Raw genomic sequence first — 23,186 nt, 5'->3', positions numbered from 1 at the left:
CAGCTATTCCACCCATTTTGTATATAAGAGAGGTGTGACAGTCACAAAGCTTGTGGGTTTCAGTCTGGTGTTTTGGAGAGAGGAGAGACAGACCCATATTAGTTGTTTCAACATAAAACAATAGTCTTTTTAAAGACTGTATATAAAACAAAAGTCTTTTTAAAGACTGTGAGAGAGAATTATACTGAGTGTGAGCTATATTCGTAGTAGCTAGCTAGGTGTATTTGTGAGAGAGGGACAGTAGATTGTTAGTTTGAGTGATAGATTGTAGTGTAGTGTACTAGTAGTTGCTGTGTGGAGAGGGTTAGAGAGAGCCAGCCAAGCCGCAGGCTTAGTGTTTGACAGAGTGAGAGCGTTAGGCGATTGATTAGTTGAGTGTAGTGCAAGTTTTTTTTTTGTTTTGTTTTTTAAGTTCATTTTTTCTTTATTTTGTTTTTGATTTATTTTCTTTATTTCACCCCCTTATTTTCTTATCTGTTTTTTAGTTCAAGTTAGGTGGATTTATTTTACTTTGGTTCTGTCCCTCATACCCCTTCCCCAATAAAGTTTTTGGCCCCAAAACAATGGAGTGAGAGCAGCAGCAATATGCTGCCACTCCTAAAAGAAAATGGAGTGATGGTGGTGTTGGTGGATCACGTCAAGTACGTGATCAGGTTGAGGGTGGCAGCAGCAGCAGGAAGTGTTCCGCCCTGATCAGAGATGTCTTCAAAGTGTTCGCACGCAGGAAAATTTTGACAGAGCAGCAGGCGAACAGGGTAGTTGATTATTTCGATCAGGAAACCTCTACCCAGTGTGAGGAACTTGAAGCTAGTGGCAGCTGCACCAGTAGTGGCCAGGTTCCTCATGACCAGAACCCAACCGCAGCTGCTTCTCTTGACGAGGTTGCTTCCTCCCAGTACTCTCCTGCAGAATTAAAGCACACCTATGTCGATGAGAGAGATGTGCAGAAGGATTGGGATGAGGCATTGGAGGAGACCATGGGACCAAGGTCCCAAGAAGTGGTGGGTTCTGTGGTGACAGAAATGGCCCCTGTGTTTTCTTCATCCAGTAATCCATCACATCTGGGAGCTTGTGTCACCACCAATCTAAATCACCACCAGTCAACTACAGAGGGGTTTCGTGGCCAGGTGGAGGGTCCAGAAGAGTCCCTTATGGGTTACAGTGCTTTGGATGAACTGGATGATGTTGTGGATGATGAGGCGGCTGATCCAACGTGGTCGCCATCTGGTGGGTTAGGCACTAGCAGGCGTGATCAGCATGGAGAAACAGAGCAGCCGATTGGCCAGAAGCCTGCAAGTGCTTTCCCATCTGTCAGTACCTACCAGTCCACTGCTGAGCATCGACGTGCTAAAACAGGTCGCACCACTGCTCCACGTGCACGCACGTCCCCTGCATGGAATTATTTTACTCTTCTGGAAAAGGATGAACCCAGGGCAGTCTGGTCTGTGTGCCGTAAATCGGTGAGCAGAGGTAAATCAGGCAGCAGATTCGGCACTTCAGGGCTGATAAGCGCAAGCTCAACCACCACAGATGGGAGTTCGAATATGTAAAGAATTACAATAAGATGGGTGGAGGAAAAGCAGCAGCAACAGGCCACTCCTCTTCTTTTTCTAGTCGTCCTGTCCCTATCCAACTTGCGTCCCATTCTACTTCAAATTCCTCTGCATGCCAGGCTGGAAGAGGGCTCCCTCGGCAAGCACCTCATCATCACCCTTGTTGGTTTCCTCTGAATCACCAGTGTTCCAGCGTCAGGCCTCTGTGCCAGAAATGTTGCTGAGGAAGCAGATGCTCCCTGCAAGTGATCCATTTGTTGTGAAAAATAATGCGCTCCTGGCAAGGCTGTTGGGCCAACAGCTGCTGCCCTACCAGTTTGTGGACTGTGCCCCCTTCTGCAGACTGATGAACAGTGTTGCTCCACAATGGCAGATCCCCAGCCGCCATTATTTTGCCAGGAATGCTATCCCTGCCCTTCACCAGCACATTGTGGAGTGTGTCGTCACTATGGATGGCTGGAGCAGCAGGCATGGGCAGGGAAATTATTTAACTTTTACCGCCTATTGGGTCACCCTCCATGGTGCCGCTGAGGAGGGTGCAAGATCTGGGGCATCTCAACTGGTGGTGCCTCCACATGGGTTGAAGGGGAGGCCTGTTCTACTTCCCTCTGCTACCTGTTCTGTCCAAGGCCAGTCCGCCATTGCTAAGCCTCCTAGCAAGTGGTCCCGCTCCTACACTGTTCTGCAGCACCATCGATGCCAAGCAGTGCAGAAACTTGAATCCATGGACGAGAACAGGCAAACCGGATCTGTAATCCTTGCAGCCTTACAGGATCAGATTTGGCAGTGGCTTTTCCCCCCGAAAACTGGAGACAGGTGTAGTGGTGTCTGCTAATGGTGCCAACATGCTGGCCGCCATTTCTAAAGGTGGCTACACTCACTTACCTTGCTTCGCCCACGTCTTTAACCTTGTAGTCCAGAAATTTTAACGAACTTTTGATGGGTTGAAGGACGCTGTGGCCTCAGCACAAAAAGTATCAGCCCATATCCGTCACTCCGCAACCGCCACTGCGGCCTTAAAACTGCTGGAGCGACGCCATAGCCTGCCGCAGCACAGGCTTATATCTGATTGTCCGACGCGGCGGAACTCCACCCTCCAGATGCTGGAGAGGTTGTGGGAGCAGCGAATAGTGGTCAGGCTATACCTGTCTCAGACATCTTCATCCAGAACAGGGCCACTGGACTACATTACTGGGGACCAGTGGCAGCTGATTGGAAAGGTGTGTAAAGTCTTGGAGCTGTTTGAGCAGGCAACAAAATTGGTCAGTGAGGAGCACTGCAGCATATCAGAAGTGCTCCTTATTGTCTTCATGCTGGACAAGGCTCTTGACAAAGTGCTCGGACAGGGGGAACAGTGGACAGTGAAGTGGGGGAGTGAGTGAGCATGCTCAAGTCCTGGATGAGGAGGCAGAGCTTGTGGAAGCGGAAGAGCCCATTGTTTAGGGGTGGGAAGAAGATTATGATGTGGAGCTGGAGCATGATGACAGTTCTGACAGCCAGGAAGAGGTGATGGCAGACATCTCTTCCCTATGGCTGTGTATATGCCCCAGTGCCTCCGTAAGGACCCCTGGATTAAAACTCTAAAATCAAGGCTCGACATGCGAGTGGCCACCATCTTAGATCCCCGGTGCAAGGGGAAAATGTGGCAGTTCATACCCCCCTCCCAAGCAGACGCCAGAATGAGCCACATCCGGGATGCCCTTCTTCGTTGGGTAGAAGATGCGTTACCTGCACCTGTATCCCAGGCCCAAGCTACCAAGCTTCATCATACTCAGCAAAGGTCTGGTGGTCCCAATCCCAGCAGCAGCACCAATAGCCAATCTGTGAACCTGCTAAGTATGTTGAAGGAATTTTATCAGCCACTGCCAGATACTCCTTCTAGCAGCAGCACCACCAGCGGGCAAAGTAGTCACCGCCAGCGGCTGCCCCATATGGTGAATGATTACTTGGGGTCAGCCAGTGCTCCAGACAATTTGGAGAGTAATGATGACCCCATGGAGTATTGGACAAAATAACTGGATACCTGGCCTGAACTCGCTCGGTATGCACTGGAGGTTCTTACATGCCCCGCCACCAGTGTTCTTTCTGAGCGAGTATTTAGTGCTGCAGGTGGGGTGGTCACTAGTGTTGGGCGAACAGTGTTCGCCACTGTTCGGGTTCTGCAGAACATCACCCTGTTCGGGTGATGTTCGAGTTCGGCCGAACACCTGGTGGTGTTCGGCCAAACTGTTCGGGGTTCGCCCGAACTGCAGAATGCATGGCCGAACATGGCCGAACAGGGCCCCTGTTCGGCCGAACAGGGCCCTGTTCGGCCGAATACTGCCCCCCTATGCCCCCTATGGGGTCGCAGGCATAAGGGGGGAGCATGCCCCGATCGCGGGGGGGGTCGGAAATTCCCCCCACCCCCTCCGCTAGCGCTCCCCCCTCTGCCCGCTTCCCCATACAAAAAGTTTGAAACAAGTTCAATAGTACCTGGGCTGGTGGCACTGGCTGGCAGTGGAGTGAGGAGGAGTCCGAGTAGCAGAGTGACGTTGAGGCCGGGCAGCGGGCGGTTCAGCGCTAGTACCCTTGTGGTACTTCCGCCCTTTCTCTGACCTCACGTCCTCTGCATACGAGGGTACGCATCACGCGTACCCTCGTATGCGTCATCACGCAGAGGACGTGAGGTCAGAGAAAGGGCGGAAGTACCACAAGGGTACTAGCGCTGAACCGCCCGCTGCCCGGCCTCAACGTCACTCTGCTACTCGGACTCCTCCTCCTCCTCACTCCACTGCCAGCCAGTGCCACCAGCCCAGGTACTATTGAACTTGTTTCAAACTTTTTGTATGGAGAAGCGGGCAGAGGGGGGAGCGCTAGCGGAGGGGGTGGGGGGAATTTCCGACCCCCCCCCCGCGACCGGGGCATGCTCCCCCCTTATGCCTACGACCCCATAGGGCCCCCAAAATGGGCATGTTCGGGGGTCCCATTGACTCCCATTGAGTTCGGCGTTCGGGCCGAACATGCCGAACATCTGGCCCATGTTCGGCCTGTTCGGCCCAAACCCGAACATCCAGGTGTTCGCCCAACACTAGTGGTCACCGACCAACGGACCCGTCGGTCCACAGACAATGTGGACACACTAACGTTCATAAAAATGAACGAGTTATGGATCAGTGATAATTACAAGGCCCCTCTCACTGATTCATGATGAAGATTAGACAGACTAAATTTAAATTTTGTTCTTTTTCAAGCCTCAAATGGTCTCCTTCTCAAACTCAAACTCCCTCTCAAACTGCTGCATATTTTTGCATTTTAAGATCATAAAAATGCAGCTTTTGCAGCTGTCCGACGTTATATTCTATCCCAACCCTATTCTTTTGGCCTACAACTTCTCCTGCTGCTTCAAACAAAAATTGTAATGACTGCCGTGGAACCACCTCTGGGTCCCATGGCCTACGACAACTCCTGCTGCTCCAAACAAAAATTGTAATGACTGCTGTGGAACCATCTCTAGGTCCCATGGCCAACGACAACTCCTGCTTCTCCAAACAAAAATTGTAATGACTGCCATGGAACCACCTCTAGGTCCCATGCCCTACGACAACTCCTGCTGCTCCAAACAAAAATTGTAATGACTGCCATGGAACCTCCGCTAGGTCTCATGGCCTACGACAACTCCTGCTGCTCCAAACAAAAATTCGAATGACTGCCGTGGAAACACCTCTAGGTCCCATGGCCACGACAACTCCTGCTGCTAAAAACAAAATTGTGATGACCGCCGTGGAACCACCTCTAGGTCCCATGACCTACGACTGCTCCTGCTGCTCCAAACAAAAATTGTAATGACTGCCGTGGAACCACCTCTAGGTCCCATGGCATACGACAACTCCTGCAGCTCCAAACAAAGATTGTAATGACTGCCATGAAACCACCTCTAGGTCCCATGCCCTGTGACAACTCCTGCTGCTCCAAACAAAAATTGTAATGACTGCCATGGAACCACCTCTAGGTCCCATGGCCTACAACAACTCCTGCAGCTAAAAAAAAAAATTGTGATGACCACCGTGAAACCACCGCTAGGTCCCATGGCCTACAACAACTCCTGCTGCTCCAAAAAAAATTGTAATCAGGATTGTGATTCAGCCACCACTAATGTTAAAGTTATCAGAAGGACTTCCAGGGAACTGGTATTTGTTTAAAAGGAAACATCCATTAGGTTCCCTTTAACATTGTGGAAATTGTTCCGCCGGAATGCGGAATTCCGCGGAATACTGCGGGGATCCGCCGTAATGTAGCGGTGACGGAATTTCGTTACCGCGGAATGTGGAATTACCGTGATATTGGAAATTGCCTGTTCCGATCATCCCTAGTAAAGGACAAGACAACCGACTGATAACAGGCGGTTTGCCCGATCCATCTGGTGGTTTAACTAGGTTTACAGTGGTGCTTTGAATAACGCACACATTATAATGAGTGTGAACTGCAGTGGAGACTGGACACAGACTTTTAATACAAAGCCTGCATGCGGCGAGTTAGCATAACGCAATCAGTTACAACGCAGTACTGTAAAAGGACCCATAGAATTGTATGTGCAGTGAGTCACTAAGAGAAAAATAAGCACTGTGCACTAGCCCTAAAATTACATGTGGTCTTTTCTCCTATGATTCTTCTTCATTGTCATTGACTTGCATTCAATGTGAATTGCAGACAAAAAAAAAAAAAAAGATCTGCTGCAAGTTTATAAAACACAGGGAAATCAGAAAAATGCTGAAAACAATATGTGATGTCATTGACGTGCGATGAACACAATTTAGTAAACACAAAATGTGTGATTTCAAATGTGTGAACAGCCAGTTGGTGATACCTGAAGGCACTGCAAGGCACATTTTTTTTGTAAATTCACGGTGTAGGTTTTCTTCCTGATTGTGTGACATCACCATCTTGTATAGTATTTGTAAATCATGTTCACGCCATGTCTCAGAGACAGTAAAATGTGTGATTTATTCATAAAGCACATGTTGTTCTCTACAACTTCATGAATATGTGTTATTTCATGTGCTGGCTTTCTCATGCTTACTGATCACCTGGGCTATTTATTTATTTATTTATTTCTAGATGAACACAACTAGAGACTAGAGATGCAAAGTTTAAAGTTATTTGGAAACTATCTTTTTTGGCACTTTAGTGTCTGGTTGCATTAAAATAGTGGATTACACAGAAAGAGGGTTCTATGTTTTATTTATGAGATAGTCTCAGATAAATAGGGGGCTTCGGTTTCCATCACTGTCATTCTGACACGTCAGCAAGTGCTAAACTCACCGCAAACTAATTATATGAAATAACTTTACAGAAAAAATCAAGCTTGCTAGAGGAAGGAAATTGCTCTGAGCCACAGGTTTGATTTTAAATGGATGCATTTTTTGCCCTACACTGTATTCATAAGATGTAGAAAAAATACATTTCCTAACGCTCTGCCTGGACAGCGGCTATTTTACTGTAAGCAATCCTTTCTGTCAGCCTCATCCCATAGCCAGCATCTTTCAGTGTACCCCTCTAAGTGAAAAAAAAATCAGTTTAATACATGACAAACAGCCCAGTGGTGCATTATGGGTAATTGCATGCAAATAAAGTGCCAGGCTATGGAGAGTGCAGCTGTTGCTTTCAGCTTAGCAAGACACTGACAAATGGTTTTATAGTGTGTGAACATCTAGGAGTCCCTAGTTTTTTCTTTTTCTTTTCATCACATATTCTGTAATAGCATCTATTTTCAACCTATTACTTTGAAGTAGGGCCCGTTTCCACTACAGCGAATCTGCATGCGTTTCCTGCATGCAGATTCACTTAAGCAATAGAAGTGGATGGGCCCGTTTCCACTTGTGCGGGATTCTGTGCAGTTTGTCGTGCAGAAAAAAACTGCAAGGCAGACCCATCAGAATTCGCACGCTGCACACCCGCACGCGATTCGTCTGTATTGTAATTAATAGGAAAACCGCAAGCACTTTAGTCTTGCGGTTTTCCCGGCGTTTCCGTGTGCGTTTTCGCTTAAAAACCCATGTCAATGCATGCTGGCATTGACATGGTTAAAATCGCATTGCGCAAACCGCGAGTGATTCCGCATGAAAATAAGCATGGAAATGGCAACGAAACCACAACCGCATGCGGATTCGTTGCCGCAATTTTCCCAACGAAATCGCACCGCAGTGTTGGAAACGCGCCCTAATTCTGCTTTCTTTTACAAACTATTACATATATTATTTTATAAAACTGATTTTGTAATTTAATAATGAATAGAAAAAAACAAAAAACTGATTTAAAAAATGGCTGCTTCATTTGCATACAGATAACACTAATCTATTAACTTTTTAAAGAGACTCTGTAACAACATTTTCAGCTTTATTTCTTCTATCCTATAAGTTCCTATACCTGTTCTAATGTGCTCTGGATTACTGCAGCCTTTTCTAGTTGCACTGTCCCTGTAATATATCTAATCTTCTTTTCTTTGTCAAGCCTTGTTGAGCCAGAGAGGAGTGCACTGCCTCTGCACGCTCTGTGTATGTGCTTTGTTTATCCCTCACAGACAGGTCTCTCTCAATTTCAGCTTGTCTGAGGGTAGAGGGAGCTGCCCATGCTGAGAAACTGAGAATCCCTGACTGGAGGTCACTATGTAATAAAAACTTGTAGTATACTGTAACATGACACACACACACACAAACATCACTTGCTGGTTAGTGGCCATGTTTTTTGTTTGTAAACACTGCGTACAACTGGCGATTAAAAGCCGGGATCGCGGCGGGGAGCAGAAAAAACTGCAAAGAGGGATCCGGGAGATCACAGTGACATGATTGGTATGTTTTTTATTGTACAAATCGGGCAGATTCTCTTTAAATGCAAAAAAAAAAAAAAAAAAAAAAAGTGGACACATACAGATTTTATGTAGGCTTAATTCAATTTTTTTTAGCTCATCATAGGATTCCCATCATTCCCTCCCCCCCCCCCCCCCCCAATCATGAATAAAATAATTGAAAACTCAGAATAACATTGATTGGAACTATACATCAAGTAATTGGCAATCCATCACACACCATGCAATTCTTGATAAATGTCCAATTTTCAAAAACTGAAAAGAAAAACGTGAAATTAGATCCAATTTATCGATCAAAAACAAAGAAAAGTTCTCGATTTTTCGGGACAACTGATCGAAATTATTGAATTGGTGAAAAATGTGATCTTTTAATTGTATGGTGTGTGGCCACCTTAAGGATCCTTTTACACTATATCAGTTGCTCTCAGTTATAACTGAAAGAAAACTGTTTTCAAAGTAATGTCCATTTTTTCCAATGGCTCAGTTCCCACTATATGTGTTTAAACTGAAAGTTTTTCACATATCACTGCTATGGAGAAAAAAACGAAAAACGCGTACCAATGCATACTAACATGTACTAACGCATACCAAGGCGTTAAGTGTAAAACTGCCCTAAGACAATGTAACGCAGGAGGTGGCCACTGGCCAGGTGAGTTAAACCCCACAGACCTCACACTCACCTTCCGCACACTGCAGGATGTTCTCACTCATCTCTAAACGCAACTTGCATTATGTGTACAATGAGTGCTGGACATGTACCATGCATTAGGCACGTTACATGACTAGTGCATGCTTTGTATACATAATGTGAGTGGTGCTATGTGCACAATGCACATTACATAGATGATGTAAATATTAGTACAATTCTGATGGGGTTTTGTGAATCAGCCTGCATGTCACATGTAAAATCAGTTCTGCTTTACATGGTAGATAACACAGCACAGTATTGTTTCTGTTGATGCGCAGTATAGAAAGCAGACCGCAGGCTCCAGGATGTAATGTTGATTAGAGAATTCAGAGTATTCAAGGGAAAATGTATCAGTTTAGTTTTCCAGAGCAAGAAGGACAGAACAGAATAAGTAATACTTTATGAGATGGAGTTGCTATACCACTGCAGTGTGCTACATAAATTTCCCTCTACTTCTCAGGAGTAGCACTGTGCCAAGATAAAGCCTGACTAGGACCGCTTTTTACACCTGGTTTAAGGTAAATCTTACACAACTACAATAATAAAGCTGTCGCAGATGGTTACTAAACTATTGCAATCAGCTGCCCAGAACAGCGAGCACAAGAGCCTCAAAGGCAAGGAAATGCTCATAAATCTTTTAAAAAATAAATAGCAGCTTGACTTGCAGCACATAAGGACTTGGTCTTTTTGCAAAATCCTTAAAGATTCTCCCATGTGTAATGATTTTTTTGTAATCATGTATTTTTCTATTAAAAGAAAAACATACATGGTATAGGGGAGGCAACATTTGTTTTTGTTTTTTTACAAATTCGGTTAACACAAAAACTGCCTTTTTTATGTCCCCTAAACTGTACAAAATGACTTTACATGACTTATAGGACTTGTAAAAAAAATGTTCCCAATAATAACTCCTCTGTCTAGAATCAGAGCCTGGCAGGCAGTTGATTCCTAGTTTAATGCTGGGCATACACGGAGCGTTTTATGCACTGGACCGAGCCAGCGGCTCGATGCCGGCGCATCCCCGCTCGTCCTCACGGATCGATTCCCGCTTGTCCCCCCGGGCACTTCCTTATCACTGCTTCGTTTTTGCCCATTGTCCGCCCGTGGGGATCGAGCGGGCGGGGATTGAGAGGGGTCATCAGACCTGTCAGAAATTATCAATCGAGCCATCAGCGGTACGATTGATAAGGAAATCCACTGCCGTGTATGCCCAGCATAAGTTTGTTAAAAAGACCTGTTAAAGTCTGAATTGATTACAGTGTACATGATCTGACTCGTGGCTCTAGGGGTCTAACATCCCATAGCTGGACATAATACCACAAGAGAAAGGGGCAGAGTCATAGAGTTAGTGAGTAGTGATGGTCATGTCTAGGAAAACTTATAGAGAAACAAGTGATTAGTTTGGTCAGGTGATAGATATTTAAGTCTCTGATTTGTAAGTCATGATCATGTGCTTAAAGGGATACTGTAGGGGGGTCGGGGGAAAATGAGTTGAAGTTACCCGGGGCTTCTAATGGTCCCCCGCAGACATCCTGTGCCCGCGCAGCCACTCACCGATGCTCCGGCCCCGCCTCCAGTTCACTTCTGGAATTTCTGACTTTAAAGTCAGAAAACCACTCCGCCTGCATTGCCGTGTCCTCGCTCCCGCTGATGGCACCAGGAGCATACTGCGCAGACCAAAGACCATGCTGGACTTGTGCAATACACTCCTGGTGACATCAGCGGGAGCGAGGCCACGGCAATGCAGGCGCAGTGGTTTTCTGACTTTAAAGTCAGAAATTCCAGAAGTGAACTGGAGGCGGGGCCGGAGCATCGGTGAGTGGCTGCGCGGGCACAGGATGTCTGCGGGGGACCATTAGAAGCCCCGGGTAACTTCAACTCATTTTCCCCCAACCCCCCTACAGTATCCCTTTAAGCAGGATGTGATCACAGCAAATCAGAGCTTTGCAAATGTATCAGCTGATCAAACAAATCACAGGAAGCTCCACAAGTAAAAATGGCTTTCTAAGGCAACCTTTTACACTTGTGGTAATGCGTTGGAGCTGAAAAGATGCACTGTGTGTTATAGCCACAGTGCAACCAGAGGGAAGTAAATAAAATGGAACTTCCGGTGCACTTCTGGGATTACTGGAAGTCACATGGTAAAGCACTGCAGCTTCTGTGTTACCTGGAGCACTTCCATCACATCGCACTGCAGTCCGCAGGCAGTGTGTCATGTCTCATTGACTTTAATGGCCACTGCAACCAGCTGCAGTAGGAGAGAGTACCGCGACGCAATGGGGTAAGTGTAAAAGGGCCCTAAATGTCTAATTGGAGCCAACCTATCCATGAGGCTAAGTCAGTGTTTCTCAAGCCTGTCCTTGTGACTCCCCAATGGTGCATGTTTTGCAGGCAACCTCCCCTATGCACAGGTGGGGTAATTAGAGTCTCAGCTAGGTGGAGTCCATGTAGCTGAGACACTAATTACCCCACCTGTGCATAGGCAAGGCAGCCTGCAAAACATGCACCGTTGGGGAGTCACGAGGACAGGTTTGAGAAACACTGGGCTAAGTAATGCAGGAAGACATGGAGGAAGCATTAATTTACAACAGTCCTTGTTATCAATCTGACCCAGTATTTAACATTTCTTAATTATAATTAACATGATCAGTATTTTTTTGCTCTAGATGAGATAGTAACTATAGGTAGTACTTGGGTCACGGTCGAACTAGTGTGCTTAGCTAGCACACAGTCTCCAACAATCCTGTTTTAAATCCAGGTAGTTTGTGTTCTGTCTACCCAACTACAATGTTTTGAATGTATTTAGTGAAAATAGGTATAATTGCCCGTCCAGATTCATGCCCTTCGTCACCATGTACTTCATCCACCTCCTCTTCCACCGAATTGGGACAGTAACTCATCATTTTGTTGCAGATACTGACTTACTGGGGCCTCATACCTGATGAACAACCTGACATATTTGACATAAGGGCTACTTTGCTCTTCTTTCTGCCATTTGTTATACAAATTTAAATCAGCAGAAGGAATAAACAAAGTCCTTTAAAGCTCGATACACACACCAGAAGGCAGCCGATAATGAGTGTCTCTGCTGAGAATCCATCATGTGTATGGCAGCCCCAGTCCCCTCTCCACCGCTTGACTAACAATCCAACCTGGCCAATTGTTATGGCTGAGCTATATCCAGGAGCGTGGTTCTCCCCCACTCCGTCCACCGCCACGAGACGTCACAAATGCACTGCTCTATCGTCCCAATGCCCCCCACATATCAACAATTCATATCACTAGCCTGCATAAACTGATGAGATAGAGCATTGCATTCATAGTCCTAATTCTAAGTAGTCCTTTCCTGGAAACCAGTAGTCTTATTTTTGCTTGGCTTAACCCTCTGGGCGATACAATTATATCGCCCAAGAGGTGGCGCAGCACTATTTTTTTATTTTTTTTATTTTTTAAATCATGTAGCGAGCCCAGGGCTCGCTACATGATAGCCGCAGCGCAGCGGCATCCCCCCACCCACTCCGATCGCCTTCGGCGATCAGAGTAAGCAGGAAATCCCGTTCAGAACGGGATTTCCTGCTGGGCTTCCCTGGTCGCCATGGCGACGGGGCGGGATGACGTCACCGACGTCATGGACGTCGTGACGTCATAGGGAGTTCCGATCCACCCCTCAGCGCTGCCTGGCACTGATTGGCCAGGCTGCGCAAGGGGTTGGGGAGGGGGGGGGCTGCGCGGAACGGCGGGTAGCGGCGGATCGGCGGCGAGCGGCGGCGATCGGAAGTTACACGCAGCTAGCAAAGTGCTAGCTGCGTGTAACAAAAAAAAATTATGCAAATCGGCCCAGCGGGGCCTGAGAAATCCTCCTGCGCGACATACCCCGAGCTCAGCTCGGGATTATCGCTCAGGAGGTTAAAAGCTAAAAAAGTTTAACATTTTGGTGCCTTTTACGCTTATTTGCATTTGCATGCCTTTTGCGTTTTGCTGAAATCACGATCGTCGAACAGCTAATATATTTTGATATTAATAGTATGGCTGGTACATGAACCTGGGACTCTTGCACTGCAAGGCAAAAGTGCCAGCCACAGTTTCTTGTACCGTTTCATGCATACAGTTCAGAGTAACTATCTTCTCTGGGGAAAAGATAGGTCAGTTTCAGAAATCATGTTAGATAAGATAATAAGGGGTTGCTGACTGCTAAGGTGAGCTAATGAAGTGTATGCACCAGTTCTGTCAAAAGCCAGGCTAAAGAGGCTGAAGGTAGAGCCCGCAGCGAGTTGTCTGCTATGTTAATGTCATGCAGCTATGACATGCTGACACCTGTAGCTCGACAATTAGAGCAAAAAAAACGCCCACATATACAACGCCTGGAAGATTTTTACAAAATAACATAAAGTGTCAGTTTAACATCTGATGATCTGTGATGGTTCAGAAAGTCAGGAAGGAAAGGGGATCAGCCTTGTTACCAGTGGTACTGTTCTCATTGCTTGTCAGACTTCATAGAGCTTGATGTAAGAAACGCTTGGACTGCACCTTCACTGCACAAGAATGAAACGTGTAATGTAACTGCTGCAGGGAAATCCTAATTTTATTTTCCTGCCTTCATTCACTTTCATTTCCATTTATGATTTGCTAAATATTAATGGAGAGAGACATGCTTTAAAATAGAATTCAAAGACAGATGGCAACTACTTTAAGAAATTGTTTGACAAGTAGTTGTGAAGGGATACTTTTGATGAGCTTCTATAAGGAAGAGGTAGACACAGTTTCTGCTACTTAGTTAACCTCGTTAGTGGTATCATTCTTCTCGGATTTCATTTCTACATACAGTACAATTCCTTCTCTGGAAAGAATCATACTACTAAGTATAGGCAGAGAGCCCCCCCACCACACACTTTAGGCAGTCAGAGAGTGACTCCCGAATGTAGGTAGCCAAAGTGTACCCCCTTGTTTAGGCAAATCAAGAGTGAACCCTTTACAGGTAGCCAGCGTGTGCCCCCTGTTATGGGTAGCCAGAAAGTGCCCCCCACATCCCCCAGTATAGCCAGAGAGGATCACAGAGTATAGGTAGATAGAGACTGAGTGTCCCCCTCCTACCCTTTTATAGGTAGCCAAACGGTGCCCCGTCCATATAGTTAGACAGGAAGTGCTCCCCCCCCTCCTGTTACAGGTACCCAGAAAGCCCCTACCAGTGCAGGTAGCCAGAGACTGATCCTCCTGTTTCAGTATTGATAGCCAGTCCCGTATGCAGAGCCACAGCAGAGCTTTATGTTACTCACCAGAATCCATCCACTTCCTGCTAGTCTTCCTCCTGTCCTCCAGGGGGCACTCTATGGGATGGTTCACACCAAGAGCGCTTTTGAAAACTTTTAAAAGTGCCAGAGTTTCAAAAAGTGCTTGGCTAATGTTTATGTTAGGGCTAGTTCACACCAGAGCGATGTGATTTTTTTTTTTTACCAAGCGCAAACACACAAGTATTTTGGAGGTGATTTTGCCTCAATGTAAAGTAGGGATGGGACGATGAATCCACGAATCCCTCGAATATTGGGAAATATTCGAGATTCGTGGATTCGAATCCCGACGCCATTTTCCACTTTACGAATCCGCCGAATCCCGACGCTGCATCGTCGCGCATCCGCCGCTCGCACTCGTCCTCCTCCGACCTCCTCCGACCCCCCCCGCGCCTCCTCCGCCCGCCCGTATACTTTGTATCAACTCACCTATCCAAAGCGGAGCGAAGAGCGGCAGACCTCTCGCTGACTTCCTGGTTCCCTCTAGTGACGGCTTTTACAATGACGTCATCAGTAAAAGCCAGTCCGGCCACTAGAGGGAAAAGAGAAGTAACGAAGAGGTCTGCCGCTCTGCGCTCCACGGGACAGGTGAGTAGATACTTATGCAGGGGTGAGCGGAGGAGGCACGGGGGACGGAGGAGGCCGTGGGGGTAAGCGGAGGAGGCACGGGGGACGGAGGAGGATGTTGGGGGTGAGCGGAGGAGGCACGGGGGGGCCTACCTAGCTACCTGCCTACCTACAGGACACTATACCTACCTACCTACCTACCGGCCACTATACTTACCTACCTACCTACAGGCCACTATACCTACCTACCTACCGGCCACTATACTTACCTACCTACCTACAGGCCACTATACCTACCTACCTACAGGCCCCTATACCTACCTAAAGGCCCCCTATACCTACCTACCTACCTACCTAAAGGCCCCCTATGCGTGCCTACCTACCTAATGGCCCCTATACCTACCTACCTACATACCTACCTATACTTAAGGCCCTATACCCTGCTACCTATACTGAAGGTCCCTTTAACTACCTACCTACCTACCTACCTACAGGACATTATACCTACCTGCCACTATACCTACCTACAGGCCACTATACCTACCTAAAGGCCCCCTATACGTACCTACCTACCTACCTAAAGGCCCCTATACCTACCTACCTACCTAAAGGCCCCTATACCTACCTACCTACCTACCTAAAGGCCCCTATACCTACCTACCTTCCTACCTAAAGGCTACTATACCTACCTACAGGCCTCTATACCTACCTACCTACCCACCTACCTACCTAAAGGCCCCCTATACGTGCCTACCTACCTAAAGGCCCCTATACCTACCTACCTAAAGGCCCCTATACCTACCTACATACCTACCTATACTTAAGGCCCTATACCCTGATACCTATTCTGAAGGTCCCTTTAACTACCTACCTAAAGGCCCCTATACCTACCTACCTACCTACATACCTACCTATACTTAAGGCCCTATACCCTGATACCTATACTGAAGGTCCCTTTAACTACCTACCTACCTACCTAAAGGCCCCTATACCTACCTACCTACCTACATACCTACCTATACTTAAGGCCCTATACCCTGCTACCTATACTGAAGGTCCCTTTACCTACCTACCTATACTTAAGGCCCTATACCCTGCTACCTATACTGAAGGTCCCTTTAACTACCTACCTACCTACCTAAATGCCCCTATACCTACCTACCTACATACCTACCTATACTTAAGGCCCTATACCCTGCTACCTATACTGAAGGTCCCTTTACCTACCTACCTATACTTAAGGCCCTATACCCTGCTACCTATACTGAAGGTCCCTTTACCTACCTAAAGGCCCCTATACCTACCTACATACCTACCTATACTTAAGGCCTCTATACCCTGCTACCTATACTGAAGGCCCATATACCCTGCTACCTATACTGAAGGCCCATATACCCTGCTACCTATACTGAAGGTCCATATACCCTGCTACCTATACTGAAGGGCCATATACCTTTCTACCTATACTGCAGGCCCCTATACCTTACTACCTATACTGAAAGCTACCAATATTGAAGGCACCCATACCTAGCTAGCTATACTGAAGGCACCTTTACCTCGCTACCTATGCCTGGGTACCTATACTGCGGGCAACTATACCACGGATCGCACAATTCGTATGTGCAGGATTCGTTAGATTCGGGATTCGAAAGGTTCGAGATATTCGAGAACCTTTTTAGATTCGGATCCGGATTCGAAGAAATTGTGGATTCGTCCCATCCCTAATGTAAAGTTAAGTATAAGAAAACTGTTAAATCTATGGGGGCGCTTATTTTTCCTGTCTGCGATTGCACCAAAATGACCTGTTTCATGTGTATACAGAATGTCCCACAGTGAACTGTGACTTCATCTTTTTTCCCCCTCAGTATTTTTACACACTGACTGCAATTTTTAATATATAAAAAAATGCACTAAAATTAACCAAGATATCATTCCACAAACCTTTCATCATTGCATTGAAATGTGTAGGACACTTCCGATCCTTCAAGGGCTAATGGAGGTGCGATTAATAACTAATGACTCCTGGATCCAGAGTTGCTGATGGTGCTAATTTAGTATTAATATGCAATCCTGCCATCATTATGTAAATATCAACAGTGTACTGTAAAATTGCATCTCGGTCATAAGTGGAAAAAGATAAGATTTAAAATGCTCCCATCAGGGCTTAAAACTACTAAGCCAGCAATGGTTTGGAAATTAGGAGCAAGAATGTTTTAAGAAGACATCTCCCATAAGGTTTCTGCTGACAGCCATGTAATCATGATGCATTGCAATAGCTAGGCACACACAGTTGATATTAACAGCCTGTTTTAGAAAATGCATAGCCTTGAATGATAAAAATCATTCCCAATTAAGATAAAGTTTACCTATGACTTCTGCTCAGTGTTTCACATAAAAGGTTAATGGAAGAAGACCTCATTTCTCCTCTTTATACTTCATGACCAAAGAAATGGCAGGACAAAAGGATGCGACATTCTGAGCTGACATTTGGACTGGGCAGATTAGCTTTGCATTTACCTCCAGAGCTGTCACATTTTAGACACCGGTCTTGATGCTCTCAGGTCCAATCAATTACAGAGAGGAAATGTAAAAAGTATAGCAAGCCCCCAAGTAACACTTGCAGTGATTTTCTTTCTTCCTGAGTTTGTATGCCGTCTGACAAATGCTCTGTTCTGCTCGCTAGTTGCATGTGTTTATCGCAGATTACTTTGCTGTTATAGATCCTACAAACCACTATTAGAATTTCAAAATGAAACATTTCAAGGTGATCGAGATTAGGATGACGTGTGTATTGGCAAAAATGTTAGTGCTTTGCTTAATCATCCATCTCATCTAATACTTGTTTCCAGCAAATCTTAACATCTGTCTAATTCACACTAATCCTGTTTAATGCTCATATAGCATAGCCGTCTAAATCGTCCACCCCAAACTGTTTGTAATTCTCAGCAGATGTATAGCTGTAACTAGTTTTTCCTTGCCTAATACTGCAAGTGAAAATCAATGTCATTCCATGGAATTCTATTAATATGTCAGAGTGTTCTGATGTGACAATCTATATATCATCACATTCATTCTTTAATATATTTAAGTGTTTCCCTAGTGAAACAAAGAAGTGTGCTTGTTGACACAGGGGCGTAATAAACTACAGACAGATTGTAGCTTTCTGTGATAATTTAAAATTGTATCAATGTCATATTATAGCCTGCATTTATCTTGCAGCAGGTGCATGTATTGTCATTACACTTGCACAGCCACTACTGAAAGGGAACCGAAGGTGAGAGGAGTACGGAGGCTGCGATCTTCATTACCTTATCAATACAATCTGGCTGTCATGCTGACTTTAAGGATTTAGTTATTTTTAGGTCACCTCCCTGCAACAAGCAAGGAGCCAGTGCAGTTAGACCATGGTGAAAGCCAAAGCAGGCAGTTTGGGCACATGCTAGCACCTAAAAGTTTAGCCCTGCATTAGGCGCATCAATGGCAATATTTCAATAGGCACATAGAGTAGAGATTTTTTTTCCTTTCAGCGGAGGGGTGATTGGCAAGGGGGGAGGGGTTAAGGTTGGGCATGGAGGGCTAGGGTTAGGCATCAGGTATGTAGTTTGTGAGGAGGGTTAGGCATCAGGTAGGTAGTTTGTGTTGGGGGGGTAGGGTTGGGGCGTCAGTAAGCCAGGCAATTGGTATTGGTTAAAAGAAAATAAATATGGTAGCCTCCATATACCTCTCACTTCAGCAAACAACAACAAACAATATTTGTAAAGCGCATAAGCATGGCTCAGACCAGTAATTGGTTGATTGGTAAATTTTGGTACAGAGGAAGAATTCGTCCGCGTATGCTAGACTAAACAGGTGGCTTTTCAGTCTGGATTTCAATTACTCCAGGGATGGTGCTGACTTTACTGGGTGTTGTAGGGAATTCCAAAAGGTAGGGGCAGGTTCCCTTTAATAATCTTATACCTCTCTTTTTAACCAGTTGAGGACCACAGGCTTAGATCACAGTGCTGAACAAAGCAAAGTAACAGTTTGTTTTTTTTACCTCTAACGGCCTACCAGCCGCAATTGTAGCTGGCAGGCTTATCTCGGAGCAGAGCTCCATCATTAGTGGGGCGCATGCATCTGTGCACGGTCGCCATTAATATCCTCCCCAGGACTTGACGCCTTTCGGCGTCAGACGGTCCTAGGGAAGCCACCTTACGACCGCCAATTGGCGTTAGGCGGTCGTAGGGTGGTTAAGTGCGCAAAAAGTGGGATCAGCGCATCACCAGGCCGCCTCCGAATGGCCTCCGATCAGAGATGTGCTGAGCCCCCCCAGAGACTGCAAACGCACCTTGAACCCAAACAGAGGCTCTGCATTTACACCAAAAGCAAAGCTGTTAAGTGGGAGTGGCTGACCAAAAATGAATTAAATTAGTACATAGCAAGGAAATGAACAGCGCTACTTAAAAACAGATGAGTGCCTACCTGCAAAAGAGTGCAAGCCCCACTTATGGGATAAAATACACACTGAGCATACGCATGACCTGTCTACCACTGGAGGATGTTAGTTTCCTGTAAAAGCTTGCATGCAACTTGTTAAGTACTCGTCCCTCCCACTGCGAAGAAGTCAATCCTCCATGGGAGGGGACCTAACACTAACTAAATCCTACCTATGCATATGCATATGCATAGCCTGGGCGCGCTACCAAGTAAAATTGAAAATTGCGCAAAAAGTGGGATCAGCGCATCACCAGGCCGCCTCCTAATGGCCTCCGATCAGAGATGCACTGAGCCCCCCCCAGAGACTGCAAACGCAGTTTTTAAGTAGGGCTGTTCATTTCCTTGCTATGTAAGGTGGTTAAGTGTTGAGTTCTTCAAATTGCCAAATAAATGTTGGCTATATAAAAGTCCAAACATGTAACCCATATCTGTAGTATGATTATTAAATAGCCAAAACAAGGCACTGATTATTAACCCTGCCACTTGTTGCACAGGTAACCAGAGTACTCAGTCTGTGCTACCATAGCCTCAAATTTACATTACTATGGAGGCACCTCAAAAAATATGCTATGCACCCAAATTTAATTGATTTGTCTGCCATGTATGTTATCTTATCAGGTATTCATGGTAAGTTACTTACCATGCTACCAATAGTTTGTTCTGTAGGTAGGAGCAGGGGTCGAGTCCTGCGTGAACGTGGGTGGACAACGTCCACCTGCTTTTTTCAGAGGGTGGACGTCGTCCACCATAGCATGTGTGGAGGGAGAGAGCGCAGTGAAGGGCGGTGGAGAAGGTGGGACATCTCCCCCCCCCTTCCCTGAACCTTGTGGCTCCCCCTCCCTCACTCTCCCCTCCAGAAGTAAAATTTGTGGGTGGCTGGCAGCGGGCGGGACTTACCTCCTCCTCGTTCCAAGCACCGAGGAAGTTCTGCGTGCCGCTGCTCTGGTCTAGACCAGACCAGACTAGCGGCGATGGAGAGCTCCCTCTCGCGCCGGAACGAGCAAGAGGTAAGCCCTGCCCTCTGCCAGCTGCCCGCAAATTTTAGTTCTGGAGGGGAGAGTGAAGGAGGGGGAGCCCCAAGGTGAGGTAAGGAAGATGACATCCCCCCTTCACCATTCCCAACACTCCCTCCTGCTGGGGTACACATCAACTCCTGGCTACCTATTCTGGGGACATCTATACACCTGGCTACCTTTGGGACATCTATACACCTGGCTACCTATTCAAGGGACATCTATACACCTGCCTACCTATTCTGTAGACATCTATACACCTAGCTACCTATGGGACATCTATACACCTGGCCACCTATTCTGGGGACATATATACACCAGGCCACCTTTTCTGGGGATATCTATACACTTGGCTACATATTTTGGGGACATCTATACACCTGGCTACCTATTTTGGGGACATTATACACCTGGCTTCCTATTCTGGGGACAACTATACTCATGGCTACTTATACTGGGGACACCTATAGACTTGGCTACCTATGCTAGGGGTACCTATTTTGGGGGAACTGCTGTCAGATTATCTGTATTTTTGGGGAACCACTGTTGACAGATTAAGTGTATCTTTGGGAACAGCTGCCAGATTATGTGTATGTTAGGGGAACGGCTGCTAATTACATCTGTTTTTGGGGGATACACTATGGCAGAACTCAAACTTCCCTGGCAGAACTTTTACACCACTGGTAAGGTCATGTATATTTGGGCCCACCCATGACCACGTCCATGCTCTGCTTGACCATGCCCATGTTTTGGTGCGTGGTCCACTCACCTCTTTTCCCAGGACTAGACCCCTGGGTAGGAGAATATATACCTTCTGATCCCAATTGCACATCTACTTTTCAGTATTAAGATAATTTGCTTTGATTCTACGCCATGTTCTCCTGAACCATCTTAACCAAAGTTTTCATCATTTTGTTTTAAAACTTAGAACACCATAACGGAAACCTTGGGACATACATAATGCATACTTTGTGTGTGGTGCACAATCCTCTCTCACTGATGATAAAAAAAAATGCCACCATGGTAGTGAGGAAGCAGCCACTGGTTGTGTTAAATGTTGTTATAAAAATGTGCCTCCACTATGGCCTCAAAACTCACCTCTTCAGGCAAGCATGCACTCTTACCCAGGACATTCTTTTCATGTCTTCCCTGTTTCTTTTTAAAGGGGAACTGAAGTAAGAGGTATACGGAGGCTGCCATATTTATTTCCTTTTAATCAATACCAGTTGCCTGGCAGCACTGCTGATCCTCTGCCTCTAATACTATTAGCCATAGCCCCTGAACAAGCATGCAGCAGATTAGGTGTTTTAGACTTTAAACTGTTTTCAATGTAGAAAAAGGATTTGCAAAGTGGCACTCCCCATATGTGCATGTAAATGTAGCATATACAGATGAAGTTTAGCGTAGGAGAACAATACTAACGTGAACAAATGGCCTCTCACCATTCCTCCAGCAACCCTTGAAACTTGCTGAGACGTGTGCTCATCGGATCCAACTAACGAAGGAAGAGGTCACGACTGGATTGAGGAAGAAAAAGAAGAGAATATCCGGGCACCTTCCGTCTATGGTTTTATTGCTATGTTGCAAGACTTCCATCAAAGCGTGGGTTACATACCACAGGTGCATACACTTATTGGCTCCATGTTGGTGGTGGTGAGTTGGAGGTGGGGGTGTCGGGCATCAGTTGGGGCTTGCGACGGCCGTTTCGCGTCCTTACAGACGCTTGGTCACGCTGCGCTCCATTAACTGAGGCGGTCCGCGAACATCCGGTATATGCGGGGATACACCCCGCCTCTTCCGGGTGTCGCGTCCGCCAATGTGAAGACTAGAAAAAGGTTGCCTAGATAAGGGACGCATGCCGCCCCACCAGAGGGAGTGCCCTACCCTGATGTCAGCGCCAGCGGGAGGCGGAGAGGGGAGATCACATCCCACACCAAGCCTCTCCACCAATAAGCGGCTAATCAAGCCGCAACATTCATTCCCCAAGCGCCGGCATGAGGTGCCCAGCATAAATTTTGAGCAAGGCACACGGGCGTATGAAGGGTAATCCACCCTCATATACTCCCAGACGTGGGGCGGAACACTGCCCCGCAGACAACTCATTTAGAAACGTGCATCTGTGACATGTGAAAAGAAAACCACATTACTCATTAAAAACACGTACTACCTGGGGATTTTCAGACCCAACTGCAGCCAGCAAGGCTGTATAAGCTACTGCACAAGCCCATTGGGGTATACATAACACACGTGAGGTCTTGGCTCACGTATGTTAAAGGTAATGGCATAAACTAACTATCAGAGAAAGAAGCAACAGGCGAAAACCCGTGTTAAACTTTATCAGGATTACTCACCAAGACCAGGGGAAGCATCCCCTCAGAAAAACCCAGAGGAAAAGACCGACTAAAAAGAACCCAAAGACCCCTAAGAGAGACGAGAAAAAAGACCCCCCGGAATCAACATGTGCAGAGGCAGCGGGCCCTTTAGATCTAGGGTCCGACGAGGAAGGGGAAGTACGCGGAGGGGGCTCATCAAAGACTGTCCATTGGGAGGGGATCAAAGATGTCAAGCAACTCAAGAAGAAACGGAAGGCCACTGCCTAATGGGAGACAAGAGGCAGGACTCACTGCAAGTGGTGAACATCTCTGGGGAACCGATTCCTGATGCCTGTATATCCCTTTTGAGCCGGGGACTAAATTTTTGCCCGACGCAGGAGTTTGATATTGTGTCCTTTACCATTGACCTTTATAAATCGGCCCGCAAATT

This window comes from Hyperolius riggenbachi, chromosome 2, assembly GCF_040937935.1.
Source record: "Hyperolius riggenbachi isolate aHypRig1 chromosome 2, aHypRig1.pri, whole genome shotgun sequence".
Classification (NCBI taxonomy): domain Eukaryota; kingdom Metazoa; phylum Chordata; class Amphibia; order Anura; family Hyperoliidae; genus Hyperolius; species Hyperolius riggenbachi.
The sequence above is the reverse complement of the archived record's forward strand: the minus strand, read 5'-3'. Positions refer to the sequence as shown.